Source organism: Podarcis filfolensis, assembly GCF_964270895.1.
Source record: "Podarcis filfolensis genome assembly, chromosome: 12".
Classification (NCBI taxonomy): Eukaryota; Metazoa; Chordata; class Lepidosauria; order Squamata; family Lacertidae; genus Podarcis; species Podarcis filfolensis.
Window position 1 is genome coordinate 53,899,501 of NC_139614.1, and position 17,218 is coordinate 53,916,718.

At 46.7% G+C, this 17,218-nt stretch overlaps 1 protein-coding gene and 1 long non-coding RNA gene across 2 annotated transcripts in view; one reads left to right on the top strand and one right to left on the bottom strand.

The window, feature by feature from the left end:
• The window catches only part of PTH1R (parathyroid hormone 1 receptor), a 125,605-nt gene that overhangs the window by 37,058 nt on the left and 71,329 nt on the right, over window positions 1–17,218 (top strand). The gene's annotated exons all lie outside the window — the stretch shown is intronic.
• The window catches only part of LOC310746357, a 123,626-nt gene continuing 109,788 nt past the window's right edge, over window positions 3,381–17,218 (bottom strand). Inside the window, exon 2 of the long non-coding RNA XR_014540667.1 lies at window positions 3,381–3,572. This is a non-coding gene — a long non-coding RNA (uncharacterized lncRNA). The remainder of the gene's footprint in view (window positions 3,573–17,218) is intronic.

A 17,218-nucleotide genomic window follows, 5' to 3' on the forward strand; every position in this document is an offset into this window, starting at 1 on the left:
TGTTTTGGGTCCCACCATCTGGAGCAGGGGGACAGAGCCTAGGACTTGCCGATCAGAAGGTCAGCGGTTCGAATCCCTGTGACGGGGTGAGCTCCCGTTGCTCGGTCCCTGCTCCTGCCAACCTAGCAGTTCGAAAGCACGTCAAAGTGCAAGTAGATAAATAGGTACCGCTCCGACAGGAAGGTAAACGGCATTTCCGTGCGCTGCTCTGGTTCACCAGAAGCGGCTTAGTCATGCTGGCCACATGACCCGGAAGCTGTACGCCGGCTCCCTCAGCCAATAAAGCGAGCGCCGCAACCCCAGAGTCGGCCACAACTGGACCTAATGGTCAGGGGTCCCTTTACCTTTATCTGGAGCAGGAGAAAAGAAGCTTGTGACAACCCTTGAGATATCTGAAGATGGCTCCCGTATCTCCTCTCAGCCTCCTCTTTTCCAGGCTAAACATCCCCAGCTCTTTCAACCGTTCCTCATCAGGCTTGGTTTCCAGAGCCTTGATCATCTTAGTTCCCCTCCTCTGCACCCCTTCCAGCTTGTCAACATTCTCCTTGGTTTGTGGCGCCCAGAACTGGACACAGTATCCTTCCTGATGTTCTTTCCGTCTCTTTTGACCGGTGAACTCAAATGCCATAAGGTCCCAGGTTCAGTCCCCAGGTTGGGGTGGGAACTCCCCTAGTCTGAAAGCCCGCTGCTGCCAGCCTGTGCAAGCAATATTGGCCCAGGTGGACCGATTCTCTGATGTAGTGATGTGCCGTTTAGAGGAAAGGTGGCAAAGTAGTTGCTGTGCATGCAGAAGGTTTAATTCCTGAAGAAGGTCCCAGCTAGGGCTGAAACCGTGGAGGGATGCTGCCAGCCTGTGCAAGCAATACTGGCCCAGGTGGACCGATTCTCTGATGTAGTGATGTGCCTTTTAGAGGAAGGGTGGCAAAGTGGTTACTGTGCTTGCAGAAGGTCAGATGTTTAATTCCTGAAGAAGGTCCCGGCTAGGGCTGAAACTGTGGAGAGATGCTGCCAGCCTGTGCAAGCAATACTGGCCCAGGTGGACCGATTCTCTGACGTAGTGATGTGCCTTTTAGAGGAAGGGTGGCAAAGTGGTTACTGTGCTTGCAGAAGGTCAGATGTTTAATTCCTGAAGAAGGTCCCAGCTAGGGCCGAAACGGTGGAGGGATGCTGCCAGTCTGTGCAGACAATATTGAGACAGGTGCACCGATGATTCAGTATAAGGCAGCTTTGCGTCTTCCTAGCATGCCAGCGGCCGAACCGTTCATCTCTGGCCTCTGCCCAGGCAGCTGAGCTGTGCCCAGTGGCTGCCGAGACTCAAGCACAGATCTCCTAGCCATTTATTTTCATTAATGGGAACAGCTTTAGTTAGCAGCTGATGATGCACGGAAGAGGGAGAGGGAGAAAGACAATGTCTCATTTTGCAGGGCCACTACCATTTAAACAGGCCTGGAGGGCAAGCGGAACTTCTTTTTTGCTCCCCCTGCAACAATGAGAGGCACCTCATTAAAACAATGCAAGTCCAACTGGCTTTCCTGATTTGTCAGAGGGCTCCGCTCGCTTAGTTCATGTCATGTTTAAGGAACTGGTGCATTCTGCAGGCATCAGTCAATCTGGTTTTTTGCCTGCTGTGAATTGCAAAAGAAATACAGCGGTACCTCGGGTTACAGACGCTTCAGGTTACACACGCTTCAGGTTACAGACTGCGCCAACCCAGAAATAGTACCTCAGGTTAAGAACTTTGCTTCAGGATGAGAACAGAAATCGCGCGGCGGCAGCAGGAGGCCCCATTAGCTAAAGTGGTACCTCAGGTTAAGAACAGTTTCAGGTTAAGAACGGAACTCCAGAACGAATCAAGTTCTTAACCTGAGGTACCACTGTATAGCGGTACCTTAGTTCTTTATATATATATATATAATAATATTTATTAACATTTCAAGAATTGCAAACATAAGAAAAGAAAAATAATATAATTTTTTTTTACAAAAAACTGGAAAATAAAAAATTAAAAACAAATCAATTTTTCCATAGCTTATCTTTCATTTACTTGTTTCCTTGACTTCCTCACACCTCCCTTTTTTGTATTCTAGTTCAATTAGTTAATTCAGCAAATCCTTTCCATCTTTGTTTTTATCTTAATCATTTATCTTAATATGTTGTGACTTTACATTCTCACCTGTTGACAACCCATTTTTACATACTCCTTTGTAACATTACTGCTAAAACCCTTAGTTCTTAAACTCTCTCAACATTGATCTCTAGGTTTTCTGTTTCCCCGGCTCATCTCTCTGCTTGACCCAAACCTCTAATTATCCTTCCATCAAAATCGTGACCCGAGAAGGGCGAGGTTGCTTGCGGAGGGTGGGCAGTCAGGAGCGAAATGGGATCCTTCTCTACAGTTACCCGTTTTTTTTAAATTATTATTTTTATTCTTCCCTCCGCCGCTTCTCCTTCATCGCAGCACGAAGAATGTTTGCGGCTCCGTATCTGCGGCTCCCTCTATAATTAGGCCGAGAGAGTCAGGGCAGGGAGAGGAGGAGGCCGTGTGGCTAATTGCAAGACGCTGTAAAACCAGGACAAGGGGAAAGGCAGAGAGGAAACCATGTGCTTCCAATTTGGGAAAAGCACAGGGCGAAAGCCGTGCCACAGACTCCGCTCCACCTGCCCCCCACCCCCACCGCCGTCTTCTTGGCCCCACGTTGCCCTCGTTGATCGTTCTCTCCTTTCATTCCTGTACGTTTTACTCGTTAGAAGAAAGAAACCCAAACCCTCTGGAATTTAAACCAAATGGAAAGCCATTTCACCCATCGAGCTCCCCAGGATTTCAGGCAAGGGATGTTTGCTGGAGGTGCGAGATTTGAACTCAGGACCTTTTGCAGGCAAGGTGCATCTTCTGCCACTGAAGCACAGGCCCTTCCCATTAATGGCATTGTCTGGTCTAGGGAGGCAGTGCGGGGCAGTGGTTAGAGCGCTGGACTTAGAACTGAGAGAGACTGGCGTTCGAATCCCCACTCGGGCACGAAACATGTTTGGTGAGACCTCGGGGGCCAGTGACTCACACTGCGCCTAGCCCAGGGGTCTGCAACCCACGGCTCCGGAGCCGCATGTGGCTCTTTTACACCTTTGCCGCAGCTCCGGGGCGGATACTAGCGAGGGGAGGAGGCGCATTGTGCGCCCCGACACTCCCCACTGTGGCGGGCGCTGTACTGGCTGTGACGTCACATGGGGGCGTTGCGTGCGTTAGTCACGCACCGTCCCGACGTCACCTTCTCGCCCGCCCGCTACATTGTAAGGGGCATGTACGCTGGTCACTGCATTGAAAGGGGGCATGTACGCTGGTCGCTGTTTTGAAGGGGAGTGAAGAACACACACACACAAAAAGGTAACTTGTTAATTTAACGTTTATTTCTATGAGGAGGAGTAATTCTGAGGGGGTCAAACAAAGAAATAATAAAAAAGTGACAAAAAAGTTATTTTTATAATGACGAGTTTTGCGGCTCCCAGTTTTTTTTTTCTTCGGAAACGGGTCCAAGTGGCTCTTTTTGTCTTAAAGGTTGCAGACCCCTGGCCTAGCCCTACCTCACCGGGTTGTTGTAGGAATCGAATGAGGAGCGGGGAGAGCCATTTATTCTGCCTTGAGCTTCTTGGATAGAAAGAGTTTGCAAGTAGAAATGAAAAGCCCTAAGTGATGTTTGCTCCAGGGTAGAATCATAGAATCATAGAGTTGGAAGAGACCACAAGGGCCATCGAGTCCAACCCCCTGCCAAGCAGGAAACACCATCAGAGCACTCCTGACATATGGTTGTCAAGCCTCTGCTTAAAGACCTCCAAAGAAGGAGACTCCACCACACTCCTAGACAGGAGTAGACAGGAGGATCTTTGGAGATCTGCTCTGGTGGTTGCAGTGTATCCCAAATTATGATTGTTGCGTAATTCTAAGATTATTGCATAATCTTGGAAGGGGGTGTGGCTGAGACCATAGCAAACGGACTCTGCGTTTCTGAATACAGTGGTACCTTGGTGCTCAAACAACTTGGAACCCAAACACTGCAAACCTGGAAGTAAGTGTTTGCGAACCTTTTTCGGAAGCTGAAAGTTTTGAGTGTTACGCTTCTGATTTGAGTGTTACGCTGAGGTCTGTCTGTTTTTGCTATTTATTTTGCGTTTTTGTTTTTGTGTTTACGGCTCTTTTTTGTTTTGTTTATGTGAACCCAGTTCAGCTACTGATTGATGGATTGTGTGACTGCAGTACGTTGTTTATTGCTTTCATTTTATGGATCCGTAGTCTCATTAGATAGTAAAATTCATGTTAAATTGCTGTTTTAGGGGTTGTTTTTAAAAGTCTGGAATGGATTACAGTGGTACCTCAGGTTAAGTACTTAATTCGTTCCGGAGGTCCGTTCTTAACCTGAAACTGTTCTTAACCTGAAGCACCACTTTAGCTAATGGGGCCTCCTGTTGCTGCCGCACCGCCAGAGCACAATTTCTGTTCTCATCCTGAAGCAAAGTTTTTAACCTGAGGTACGATTTCTGGGTTAGCGGAGTCTGTAACCTGAAGCATCTGTAACCTGAAGCGTATGTAACCCGAGGTACCACTGTAATCCATTTTGCAATAATTTCCATTGGAAAGTGCACCTTGCTTTTTGAACGCTTTGGTTTTGGAATGGACTTCCGGAACGGATTGTGTTTGAGAACCAAGGTACCACTGTATGCTGCTTCAGTCCGCATAGAAAAGACCGAGCTATGTGCACCGATGGTCTGACAGCAGAAGCCAGGTTCCCATGTTGAAGGTTCGATCGGCGCTGATGTCTGCATGCAGCCAGTTTCTTCCCGACATGCCCCATGCCAGTGAGATGCGCTACGGACTTAATCCAGCACAACTGCTTTTGCAGAGAGAGACAAATCCCACGTTTTGCAAACGCGGAGCTCTGTGCCAAAACATTTGGTCCAGGAAGGCTGCAATGCCCCGGGAGCCGGGCCCAAGCTGAGCAAAGCCAGATGTGGCTGCGTTATCAGTTTGCTTCCTTAATTCCTCCTGGAACGGGGACAGCGCTTTCCCTGGCAGTCCGAGGGAAGCAGAACATGACAACCGCGAGATCCATTTTGGCTCCGTTGCGGAACGCCGTGGGGTTTAGAGCCGAATCTCAGTTGCTTCCAAAAAAGTTCCGCTCTGTTATCTGTCCCTGTCAAATATTCACTAATTGCCTTAATATTTCATGTCTTCATCCGGCATGCAATTACAGTTGATTAACTGGAGCACGGTGACTGTTGACAGCGTTTGATTGCTTGGCTCGCGAAAGTGCTTTCAGTCATGAGCTTTATTGAATTGTTGGACTGCCTGTCTTTGGACATTGAGCAATTGGTGTCAGAAAGTATTTGATAGCTGACATGCAACGGTGTTTAGCATTTGAAAAGGTTTGAAAGATGACTTCTTATCACTTTGGGGGGGGAACCATTCCTGGAGACCCTGGAAGAGCTTCTGCCAGTCAGAGAGGACAATGCAGAGCTAAGAAGGACAAGTTTCTGATCTGGAACAAGACCGTTTGCTAGGCTTTCCTCTGTGTTCCAGTTAGCTCAATCTGTTTTCTGTACATTGCCATTTTCCACGGATTGACATTTGCTCAGACTCGGCTTTAAAGAGCCGGTTTTCACAGGGAAAGCTCTGGAGCAACAACAAAATAATCTGCTCAGACATGGAGCTTTAAATCATGGTCCGTGTCTGGAAAGAATGGAGAATCATAGAACTGGAAGGGACCACAGGGGTAATCTAGTCCAACCCCCTACAATGCAGGACTCTCTTTTTGCCCATGGTGGGGCTCGAACCTGTGACCCCCGAGATTAAGAGTCTTGGAGGAGAGGGAAGTGTAGATAAGCACTTGTTGTCAACATCCAAAGTAGTAGTTGTTTTTTAATGTAGAGAGAGCCGAAGACTGAAAAGAACTAGCCTCCTATCTAATAATAATAATAATGTGATACATGCCCAACAAGGGACGCGGGTGGCACTGTGGGTTAAACCACAGAGCCTAGGACTTGCCGATCAGAAGGTTGGAGGTCCGAATCCCCACGCCGGGGTGAGCTCCCATTGCTCAGTCCCTGCTCCTGCCAACCTAGCAGTTCGAAAGCACGTCAAAGTGCGAGAAGATAAATAGGTACCGCTCCAGCGGGAAGGTAAACGGCATTTCCGTGCACTGCTGTGGTTCGCCAGAAGCGGCTTAGTCATGCTGGCCACATGACCCGGAAGCTGTACGCCGGCTCCCTCGGCCAGTAAAGCGAGATGAATGCCGCAACCCCAGAGTCAGCCACGACTGGACCTAATGGTCAGGGGTCCCTTTACCTTTACCTTTACATGCCCACCAGGGCAGAAATCACCTTAGATGTTTAGATCAGTGGTTCTTAACTTTTTGGGTAATGGGCCACTTTGAGGATCTCAGGAAAGCTGTGTCCCCCCTCCCCATAGTCAGATCTTGGATCCTTTTGGGGCTCACTGCCCGCTCGGTTCCATAAACTCATCTCCCGTGCCCCCTTAGCCTACTCTACAAAAAGCATTATTCAGAATAAAGGTAAAGGGTATAAAGGTAAAGGACCCCTGGACGGTTAAGTCCAGTCAAAGACGACTATGGAGTTGTGGCGCTCATCTCGCTTTTCAGGCCGAGGGAGCCGGCATACAGCTTCCGGGTCATGTGGCCAGCAGGACCAAACCGCTTCTGGCACACCGGGACACCGTGACGGAAACCAGAGCGCACGGAAACACCGTTTACCTTCCCACCACAGCGGTACCTATTTATCTATTTGTGCTGGTGTGCTTTCGAACTGCTAGGTTGGCAGGAGCTGGGGCAGAGCAACGGGAGCTCACCCCATCGCAGGGATACAAACCGCCGACCTTCCGATCGGCAAGCCCAAGAGGCTCAGTGGTTTAGACCACAGCGCCACCCGCATCCCAATATTCAGAACAGCGGTTTGCACGTCGCATAAGGAAGTTTAATTGCTACGAAACAGTAGCAATTACAGTGGTACCTTGGGATAAGTACTTAATTCGTTCCGGAGGTCCGTACTTAACCTGAAACTGTTCTTAACCTGAAGCACCACTTTAGCTAATGGGGCCTCCTGCTGCCGCCGCACCGCCGGAGCACCATTTCTGTTCTCATCCTGAAGCAAAGTTCTTAACCCAAGGTAATATTTCTGGGTTAGCGGAGTCTGTAACCTGAAGCGTATGTAACCTGAAGCGTATGTAACCCAAGGTACCACTGTACTCCATTTTAAAATATAATATACTCCCATACAGACTCCTTAGGTAAGGTAAAGGGACCCCTGACCATTAGGTTCAGTCGTGACTGACTCTGGGATTGCGGCTCTCATCTTGCCGCTGCACCACCGCCGTGCAATTTCTGTTCTCATCCTGAAGCAAAGTTCTTAACCTGAAGCACTATTTCTGGGTTAGCGGAGTCTGTAACCTGAAGCATATGTAACCTGAAGCATATGTAACCCAAGGTACCACTCTAATGGCGCATTTGTTTAAACTCCAGTGAAAACCGTTCAGCTTAATTAGTTCAACGAAACCGATGGACTTCATCCTAGGATGCCAGCTTCCCAAAACCAGACAGACCTGGATACCTTCAACGCTGCCGCTGCCTCCTGGCATGCCACATTGGGAAGTACTGATCTAGTTCAATACTGTCTACACTGACTGGCAGCAGCTCCCCAGGGTTTCGGGAAGAGGACATTGCCAGTCCTACCTGGAGACGCCAAAGGTTGGGTATCTTTTATTTCCCTGCCTTTGGAATCCTCTTCCACCCTGGTACCTGGCGACTACGTTGGCTAAATTTCCCAGGCGTTCCTAGACTGATGGCTGTGTCGAAGCAAATGAATGGCGGTATTTATTCATGGATGAGAGAAAATCCATTAGGATTGTTGGTGACAGCCGGCGTTTCTTATGCCTCCATTAATAACTGCCTCGAGAGTTCCCGGTGGCGATTTTTTGCAAGGGAAAATAAAAACCCTGCAAAAAACTGCAAGTGAGACGTTTCGGAGAGCAGAGCGGCAGGATTTACGGGAAGATTGAGATATAAATTTCACGGAGTTTTTCATAGCCGATCTTCTCTTCTCTCCTGTCCCAAGAATATCCCCAGACCCATTTTTTTTATGGGCAAAACATTAAGTAAATAAATAAACCCAGCCCAAAAATGCAACGAGAACCTATCTGGATCAAACCAGGGGTTCATCTAAGCTTGTCTCCTCTTTCTGAGAGCCAGATACGTTTGGGAAAGGCATGAAGTCAAGAACCTCCCCCTATTTGTTTCCAGCGCTGGCAGTCAGAAGGTAGACTGCCACTCGCCATGAAGTTCTATTCTGCTGTCATGGCTAATGGCCAGGGGTGAGACTTGCAGAGCCAGACAGAGGCCTGGGCCTGGTAGATAATGTGCCCCCCCTTTTTTTACCCTGGGGATAACTGAAGTCTTATAAACAAGTAAGTACATAATGTAATTTTTTAATAACACATTATAATTTTAAACACATTTTACAACAAATACATTATTCATTTCTAAAATGCATTATACAATTTTTAATAGTTCAATAATGTATTTAAAAATCTATTTTTTAACAACTTTGACTATTATTTATAATTAAATTATAATTGTATTTAAAACTTCTCCGCCTTCTCATTCTACTCTTATAAAAGATGTACGCTTGTGAGAAAGCCACTATTGTTCATAAGCCACTATTTCTTAAAAACAACAACATGGTTTCCACCAAATTTTATCCTCATTGAGCTATATGTACTTGGGCGTAAGTAATATTCCTGGCCTACTCAACAAAATTTTAAACAAATGGCCACATCTTCATCAATTTTTCATCATTTTTTTTTTAAAAAAAAATAGCGATATGAAAGCCAACACACTTACCTTTAAGGTAAGGTGAAGGTAAAGGGACCCCTGATCATTAGGTCCAGTCGTGGCCGACTCTGGGGTTGCGGTGCTCATCTCGCTTTACTGGCCGAGAGAGCCGGCATACAGCTTCCGGGTCTTGTGGCCAGCATGACTAAGCTGCTTCTGGCGAACCAGAGCAGTGCACGGAAACGCCGTTTACCTTCCCGCCGGAGCGGAACCTATTTATCGACTTGCACTTTGACGTGCTTTTGAACTGCTAGGTTGGCAGGAGCAGGGACCGAGCAATGGGAGCTCACCCCATCGCGGGGGTTCGAACCGCCGACCTTCTGATCGGCAAGTCCTAGGCTCTGTGGTTTAACCCACAGCGCCACCCGCGTCCCACATCTTTAAGGTACGTGTAGTTTTAATTTTTGGCAGACGAGATTTCAAACAAAAACTCACCAACTTTTAACAGCATGAAAAACATGGTCCACCATCACGTTCGCGGCGCGCTGGGTGCTGGAGCCTTGGTTGCCTGCACCCATCCAGCGCCCATTCCGCGCTCCTCTGCGGAGCCGATCACAGGCCCCGTTCCGGATACTGGGGAAGCTTTTCTCGTGTGCTGCCAGCCATGGCCCCAGGGAATTCGCCCGCCGCGGATGGGTGAGCGTTCCACAGGGCGGGCGCCACCACCGAGAAGACCCTCTGCCATTTGAAACTCCCTGCCTACCTGCGATAAAAACTGAGAAACTGAGAAAAATCAATATGGACGCATTTCTCTTATCGCTATTTGAGCCAGCTCACTTTCCTATCTTGATCTGAATGAATGAGAATTGCAGGTTGGCTGTCGCTCTGAACAGCCCAGGCAGGTTTTCAAAGCAACCGGCTTTCTCCAGGCCAGACTAGTGACTCTTAGGCTAACATCCACCTGAATTGAGGAGGTCAGAAGGTGCAACAGTTGTGATTTTGGTGTCTTCTCAGGGAGACGTTTGTTTGGGGAGCAAATTCCTAAAGGCCCTTGTGTTTCTCACAGGGTGGATTTGAGTTAAATCACGATTTAAATCACTAGTCCGTAAGACTTGATTTAAGTCTTTGTTGTTGCTTTTTACAGAAAGGCATTCCTGCTGGTATAATTTTAATATTTACAACGAGATGAAGGTTTCGTTTTTGGAATAATAAAGTTTCAGAGTAGTTTTTACAGTTACATCAAAAATTACTGATTTGGTTATACTATTAGAAATACATAGACAGATAATTATGAAATTATTGTGAGGTTTAATATGTTAACTCTTTATATTTGGACAACTTTTCTGCTGTACTTTGGAAGGAGAAAAATAACCGTTTCCTTAATAACAATGTAAACCATTTATTTAACTAAAACAACAACATTGTAGCATATGTATCCATGTTTGTTAACTGATGTGGTTAAACATTTTTGGGGGAAGAAAAGAAACTTAGACTGAGTTTCAGCACACATGAAAAACTTAAAACAAATCCCTATTTCCTGGTGGCCTTTGGACTATAATGTAACTTAAATAGAAAACTATCTTTAGAAAGATTTTTTTTCCCTAAAAGCATTTTATTTTTAAAATCTGATTTAAATTTTTAAAAATCTGGTTTAAATAAATCCGATTTAAATTTTAAAAATCCACTTTAAATCAAAAAATCCGACTTAAATCAAAAAATCCAATTTAAATTTTAAAAATCTGCTTTAAATCAAAAAATCCAATTTAAATAAAAGTAAAATCCATTTTTTTATTTTTATTTTTTAAAAATATCATTGATTTTTAGCCACCCTGGTTTCTCAGCTCTGTCGACCGCAGTTCCCTGACCCCGTTGCTATAATAGGCAGGTCACCCCCGTCTCACATGCCAGAAAGGAAATACCGGCTGGCTGCAGACGATTTACCGGGGGGGGGGGGGGTAATCTGTGCACGGCTATTTATCGGCTGCAGGGTGGAAAGGAGATTAGCACAGATGGGGGCCAGACAGGAACGCTCGGGGAATGTTCACCTCTAGGTCTCTGGTTTGCTTTCAGCTATGGGCGATGACCGAAAGCCATTGTTATCTAACAGCTGCTCAGGCAGAGTTCAGGGCTCCATTTCTGGCTCCCGAGGGGCCTGAGCCCTAAAATGGAATGGGCCTGACACCGTGCAAGGATGTCAGAGGGTCAGCGGGCAAGCTTTGCGCTTGTAACTCTTCAAGGCTATCTCCTTCTTCTCCTTCTTCTCCTTCTTCTTCTTCTTCTTTGGCGATCCCTCATAGCTGAGTAAGATTGTCTTCCAGAAACACGGTTTTAACAGTGAGTCCGTAAGTGGCTGTGGAGGCCAATTCTGGATCCACACGTCCTTCCACAGTTGGGACATTGGTTTCCGGGCAGGAGTTGATCACGGTGTGGATTTGCCAAGTGTGCCTTCCTCTTAGCACGCTTCTTTACATTTCTAGCAGGTATTTGTGCTTATATCATACATCTTTGCTAACTTAAAAGGTAAAGGGACCCCTGACCATTAAATCCAGTCGTGGCCGACTCTGGGGTTGAGGCGCTCATCTCACTTTATTGGCCGAGGGAGCCGGCGTACAGCTTCCGGGTCATGTGGCCAGCATGACTAAGCCGCTTCTGGCGAACCAGAGCAGCGCACGGAAACGCCGTTTACCTTCCCACCGGAGCGGTAACTATTTATCTACTTGCACTTTGATGTGCTTTTGAACTGCTAGGTTGGCAGGAGCAGGGACCGAGCAACGGGAGCTCACCCCGTCGCAGGGATTTGAACCACCGACCTTCTGATCGGCAAGTCCTAGGCTCTGTGGTTTAACCCACAGCGCCACCAGCGGAGTTAAATGCCATGTTGAAAGACAATTATATGAAAATGATGTACTGGTTGTATTTAACCCCATCTTCATCTTTCTGTGAAGACCGAACGATAGCTCGCAGGTCCAACCCTCAGTTATGTGTTGAACCTCATTCAGTTCAGTGGGAATTAATTGCAAGCAAGTCTGCATAAGAAATCGGAGTATGGTTTCCGTGCGCTGCTCTGATTCACCAGAAGCGGCTTAGTCATGCTGGCTACATGACCCGGAAGCTGTACGCCAGCTCCCTTGGCCAGTAAAGCGAGATGAGTGCCACAACCCCAGAGTCGGCCACGACTGGACCTAATGGTCAGGGGTCCCTTTACCTTTACCTTACCTTAAAGATAAGTGTGGCTTTCATATCGCTATTTTTTTTTTTAATGATGAAAAATTGATGAATATGTGGCCATTTGTTTAAAATTGTGTTGACTAGGCCAGTCAACCACGCTGTGGTTTAACCCATAGCGCCACCCGTGTCCCTTGCAGTTTGGGTACCCGGTCTCTAAAAGGTTCGCCATGTGAATCCGTCACAAACTTGACAGCCTTGCTATTACCTCATTTGCTTACAAGGAAGGTCCATCAGCTACCCTCAGTAACAAAATGGATTTCAGAGACATTGGAGGGATCTGGCAGGCTTCCCTGTTGTCGACTAACGCTTCCTAGACTCTTCTTTTGAACCCCAATGCATTGCATCCTTCAACTCCGCTTTCGCTCCCTACGGAACATTCGGGAGCAATATTCGCCCAAACTTCCCTTCCAGCGATCAAATGACTTGCCTCATCCTCCCTCTTTTCCCCGATCTTCCGATCGGGTTCTCGGAATGTGCCGGGGGAGATTTCTGGGGAAGGAGGAGGACAGGGGACTGCGAAAAACAGGGTTTGTTTTCTCCCGAACGGCGCTGGTGTTTACATCCCCTTGCCAACAGCAAGACAATAATCTGCCTTCGAGGAGAGCATCTCCAGATGTTTGGATGCGAAGGTGGAGTTAGAGAGCCGAGAAGAGGTTCTTCAAATTCTCCCTGGAGGAAACTGGTCCATAAAGACCAGCGATCCTGGTCGAAGACAGACGAGGAGACGTCTCATTTTCGGAGAGGTTCGCCGAGTGAAATTCAATCGCACCTGGGTCGTCTAAAGCTGACGAGGTCCAGATGCCGTCATTATTTGCATAAGTGGATGTGAGCCCTCCTTAAAACATTCCCATGGTTTGCTTTTTTTAATGGGTTTCCTTCTTCCAGGCCTGGTTTAACTACAGTGATACCTCAGGTTAACAACTTAATTTGTTCTAGAGGTCCATTCTTAACCTGAAACTGTTCTTAACCTGAAGCACCACTTTAGCTAATGGGGCCTCCTGCTGCCTCCACACAATTTCTGTTCTCATGCTGAAGCAAAGTTCTTAACCCGAGGTACTATTTCTGGGTTAGTGGAGTCTGTAACCTGAAGCATCTGTAACCTGAAGGGTCTGTAACCCGAGGTACCACTGTATAGGTGTTCCTATAGCTCATTGATTCGTCCCCCAAATGATTGTGGCTGCTTATTTCTTTATTTAATTACCTTGAAAGCTGCTGTCACAGAAACGAGGGCACAGACAGAACACCATAATCGCTTCTAATCATCAATAAACCTTTTGTAGAAATCTCCTGCATTAGAGAGACAAAGGACGGCATATACAAAGAAAATAATTCCTTGCAATACCTTTAGAATCTTTTTCTTCTCCATTGTAGCAATATACTGTTCTTCTACCCCTTTAGCAAATCTGAAGGTTACAAAGAAATAAGCCACTGTCCCCCAGTGCCCTTGAGTGCCCTTGAGTTATCTTTGACTATTTTGGGGGGGGGTAGCTGTGGAGGAGCCTTAAATGACCCCCCCAACTTGATTTCACTGGTTGCTTGAAATTTGCTGTCTGAAATTTGCAGATCTGAATTCTAAATGCTCAGAATGGTGTATAATTTCTCGCTTATGGCTTCTCCTGGACTTATAGATGGGGGGGGGGGGAGAAAGAGGTTGTAAAGCAACAGTGGGGAGCCTCAGGTACAAGGGGTCAACTGTATACACACACACACACACACAAACAAACAAACACTGTCCAATATACGGGACTTTTATTAGCCTCGTAAACCTTCTCTTTGGTCTTGTGGTACAACAGTGCTGACATGCTAGCTTTCTACAGGGCGGGGATGCATTTAAGCTTAAAGATGTGGAGGAGCATTCTACCACGTGAGCTCCCCTCTGCAATCTGAAGTGAAGAGGCAGACCATTCAGGGAGAAGCTGCTTCAGCCGGGCTACTTGCTAAGAAAATCATGGTGGATGCCACCATCTCCCTCCCACAGGACATAAGAACATAAGGAGAGAGCCTACTGGATCAGGCCAATGGCCTATCTCACCCAGGATCCTGTTCTCACAGTGGCCAATCAAATGCCCATTATGGGAAACCCGTAAGATCATGGCACTGGGAAATATCTTTTTCCAGTGAGGCTCGTATGAGCCTAAAATGGCAAAATGTATACAGTGGTACCTTGGTTCTCAAACTTAGTCCGTTCTGGAAGTCCGTTCCAAAACCAAAGCGTTCCAAAACCAAGGTGTGCTTTCCAATAGAAAGCAATGCAAAAGGGATTAATCCGTTCTAGACTTTTAAAAACAAAAATCCTAAAACATCAATTTAACATGAATTTTACTATTTTATGAGACCATGGATCCATAAAATGAAAGCAATAAACAATGTACTGCAGTCACACAACCAATCGATCAGGAGCTGAACTAGGTTCCAGACAGTCACAAAAACAAAACTAAAAGAGCCGCAAAAACAAAAAAGCAAAATAAATAGCAAAAACAGTCAGACCTCAGCGTCACACTCAAAACAGAAGCATAACACTCAAAATGGAGCATGTTTGGTTTCCGGAAAAAGTTCTCAAACCGGAACACTTACTTCCGGGTTTGCAGTGTTTGGGTTCCAAGTTGTTTGAGTACCAAGGCGTTTGAGAACCAAGGTACCACTGTATATACTGATGAAGAGTATATTTGGAAATGGGTTCTTTATGCTAGCTGCTCTGTCCTGTTTTTCCACCTCATTGTCATTTGATGCTGAATACGCTACTATTCACGTAAACAGAATTTCCACACCAGCCTTTTCGTGCACGTTTTGTTTGTTTGCTTGCTTCATTGTGACTAGTAGCCATCGAAAGCCAGAGTCCTTTCTGTAGGGGATAATTCAGACTGAAATTCCCAGGTGTCGAAAAAGGTTGTTTATGTATGCCACTACTGCAGCCCCACTACTGTTAGCCCCAAAATGAACACGAGCGAGGTCCCATCTAAAGAAGAATGGCAACTTAACCTGTCGGATTATGTTCAGCTTGCACGCTTAACATGTAGAATAAGAGAACAAGAAGAACATATGTTTAGAGAAGATTTGACAATGTTTACTGAATATATGCAGGGAATTGTGTACAGCTGAAAATGCTGGCAGCATTAAATTAAATTCAACAGTGTAAATAAGCTGTGGTGGTTGTATTAATGGAATACTGAATGGTATAGTTTCTGCAGAATATGCAGGGGTTTATGATATGCAAAATGAACCATGGAAAGAGAAGAAGGGAAGTCGTTGATATTTTAAGGATGTTTAAATGAGTATTTTAAACTGCAAAACAAAAAAATTAAATGTGTGTGTGTGTGTGTGTGTGTGTGTGTGTGTGTGTGTGTATATATATATATATATATATATATATATATATATATATGTAAAATGACCCCTGACCATTAGGTCCAGTCGTGGCCAACTCTGGGGTTGCTGCACTCATCTCACTTTATTGACCGAGGGAGCCGGCGTACAGCTTCCAGGTCATGTGGCCAGCATGACTAAGTCACTTCTGGCGAACCGGAGCAGTGCACGGAAACGCCGTTTACCTTCCCGCTGGAGCGGTACCTATTTATCTACATGCACTTTGACGTGCTTTCGAACTGCTAGGTTGGCAGGAGCAGGGACCGAGCAATGGGAGCTCAGCCCGTCGTGGGGATTCGAACCGCCGACCTTCCGATCGGCAAGTCCTAGGCTCTGTGGTTTAACCCACAGCACCACCCACGTCCCATATATACAGTGGTACCTCGGGTTACATACGCTTCAGGTTACAGACGCTACAGGTTACAGATTCCGCTAACCCAGAAGTAGTACCTCGGGTTAAGAATTTTGCTTCAGGATGAGAACAGAAATTGTGCGGTGGTGGCAGCAGGAGGCCCCATTAGCTAACGTGGTGCTTCAGGTTAAGAACATTTTCAGGTTAAGAATGGACCTCCGCAACGAATTAAGTACTTAACCCGAGGTACCACTGTATATATATAGTAAAAGCAGGATACTGGGCCGTTGGACAGATCCCGCAGGCTGTTCTGCCAACCTTGTGCCAGATATAACTGCTTCAGAGCAGCTGGAGAGTCGTAGCCACTTTGCTAGTTAAGCTGTCAAAAGGCATCGCCCAACGAGAGCCGCCATTCGTTCTCCCAAAGGGTGTGTGCCCGTCTCTGCCTCTTTGCTTTGGCACAGCCCTCCGCTACTTCCTTCCCCAGCTCCCAACTGCAAGTCCGTCTGCCTCAAAGAGGAGCTGGGAGACGCTGGAGTTCCAAGAAGAACTCTGTATATATATAAAATCTCTCCGGCCATCGTCGCGTGCTTTCTCTCTCCTACCCTTTCTTAACACAGATGTTTGGCGGGTTTATGAGGCTCGTTAAATCCCGTCTCCGGAGTCTCTCGGCCATCGGCGATACGAGAGGAGCAGATTGTTTTTATGTCCTTTCGTGGCTTGGTGGGGCTTTGGAGTGAACAAAAGAGGAGGCGAGATCTTTGCGAGGGCCCAGGGCCCACGGCGAGGATAAATATGGAAGCATCGCGTGGAAACGTTGAGGCAGGTCTTGCAGGGGGTCAGGAATGCTGACAGCATCCTGGGGTTCTTCTCTAAAACAGGGGGTATCTGGGGGCACCTTCTAGATGTTCCTGGACTGCCACTCTAGTCTTCCCTGACCATTGGTCATGCTGGCTGGTGCAGGTGGGAGTTTGAGTCCAGCGACATTTGCAGGAGAACCAAATTAGCTGCCCTCGCAGCCCAAGCAGAGCTTCACAAACTGGGAGAGGGGTCCATTGCCCTGCTGTGGAATAAGGATCTTTTTCCACGCAGTGCATTTCTGAGCTATGGAACGCTGTCCAGGGTTGTAAAGACTGTGGAGAGAATAGCTGGGTTCACTCTTCCCACCTTGGATCAAATCTATGCTTCCAGGTGCCATAAGAAAGCTGCAGAGATAGCGCAGGATAGTGCGCACCCCGGAAATGATCTCTTTCAGCTTCTGCCTTCTGGAAGAAGGTACGGGGTTATAAAGACTAGGACTAGCCGCCTGAGAAACAGTTTCTACCCAAATGCGATTTTGGTTTTAAACGCAGTGTAAGGTAGTCTCTGTGGGAGTATATTGTATTTAATTATGGGGTATCAGAGTTTTTAGGGGGCTAACCAGGCTGGGATAGCAGGCTTGTTGGTT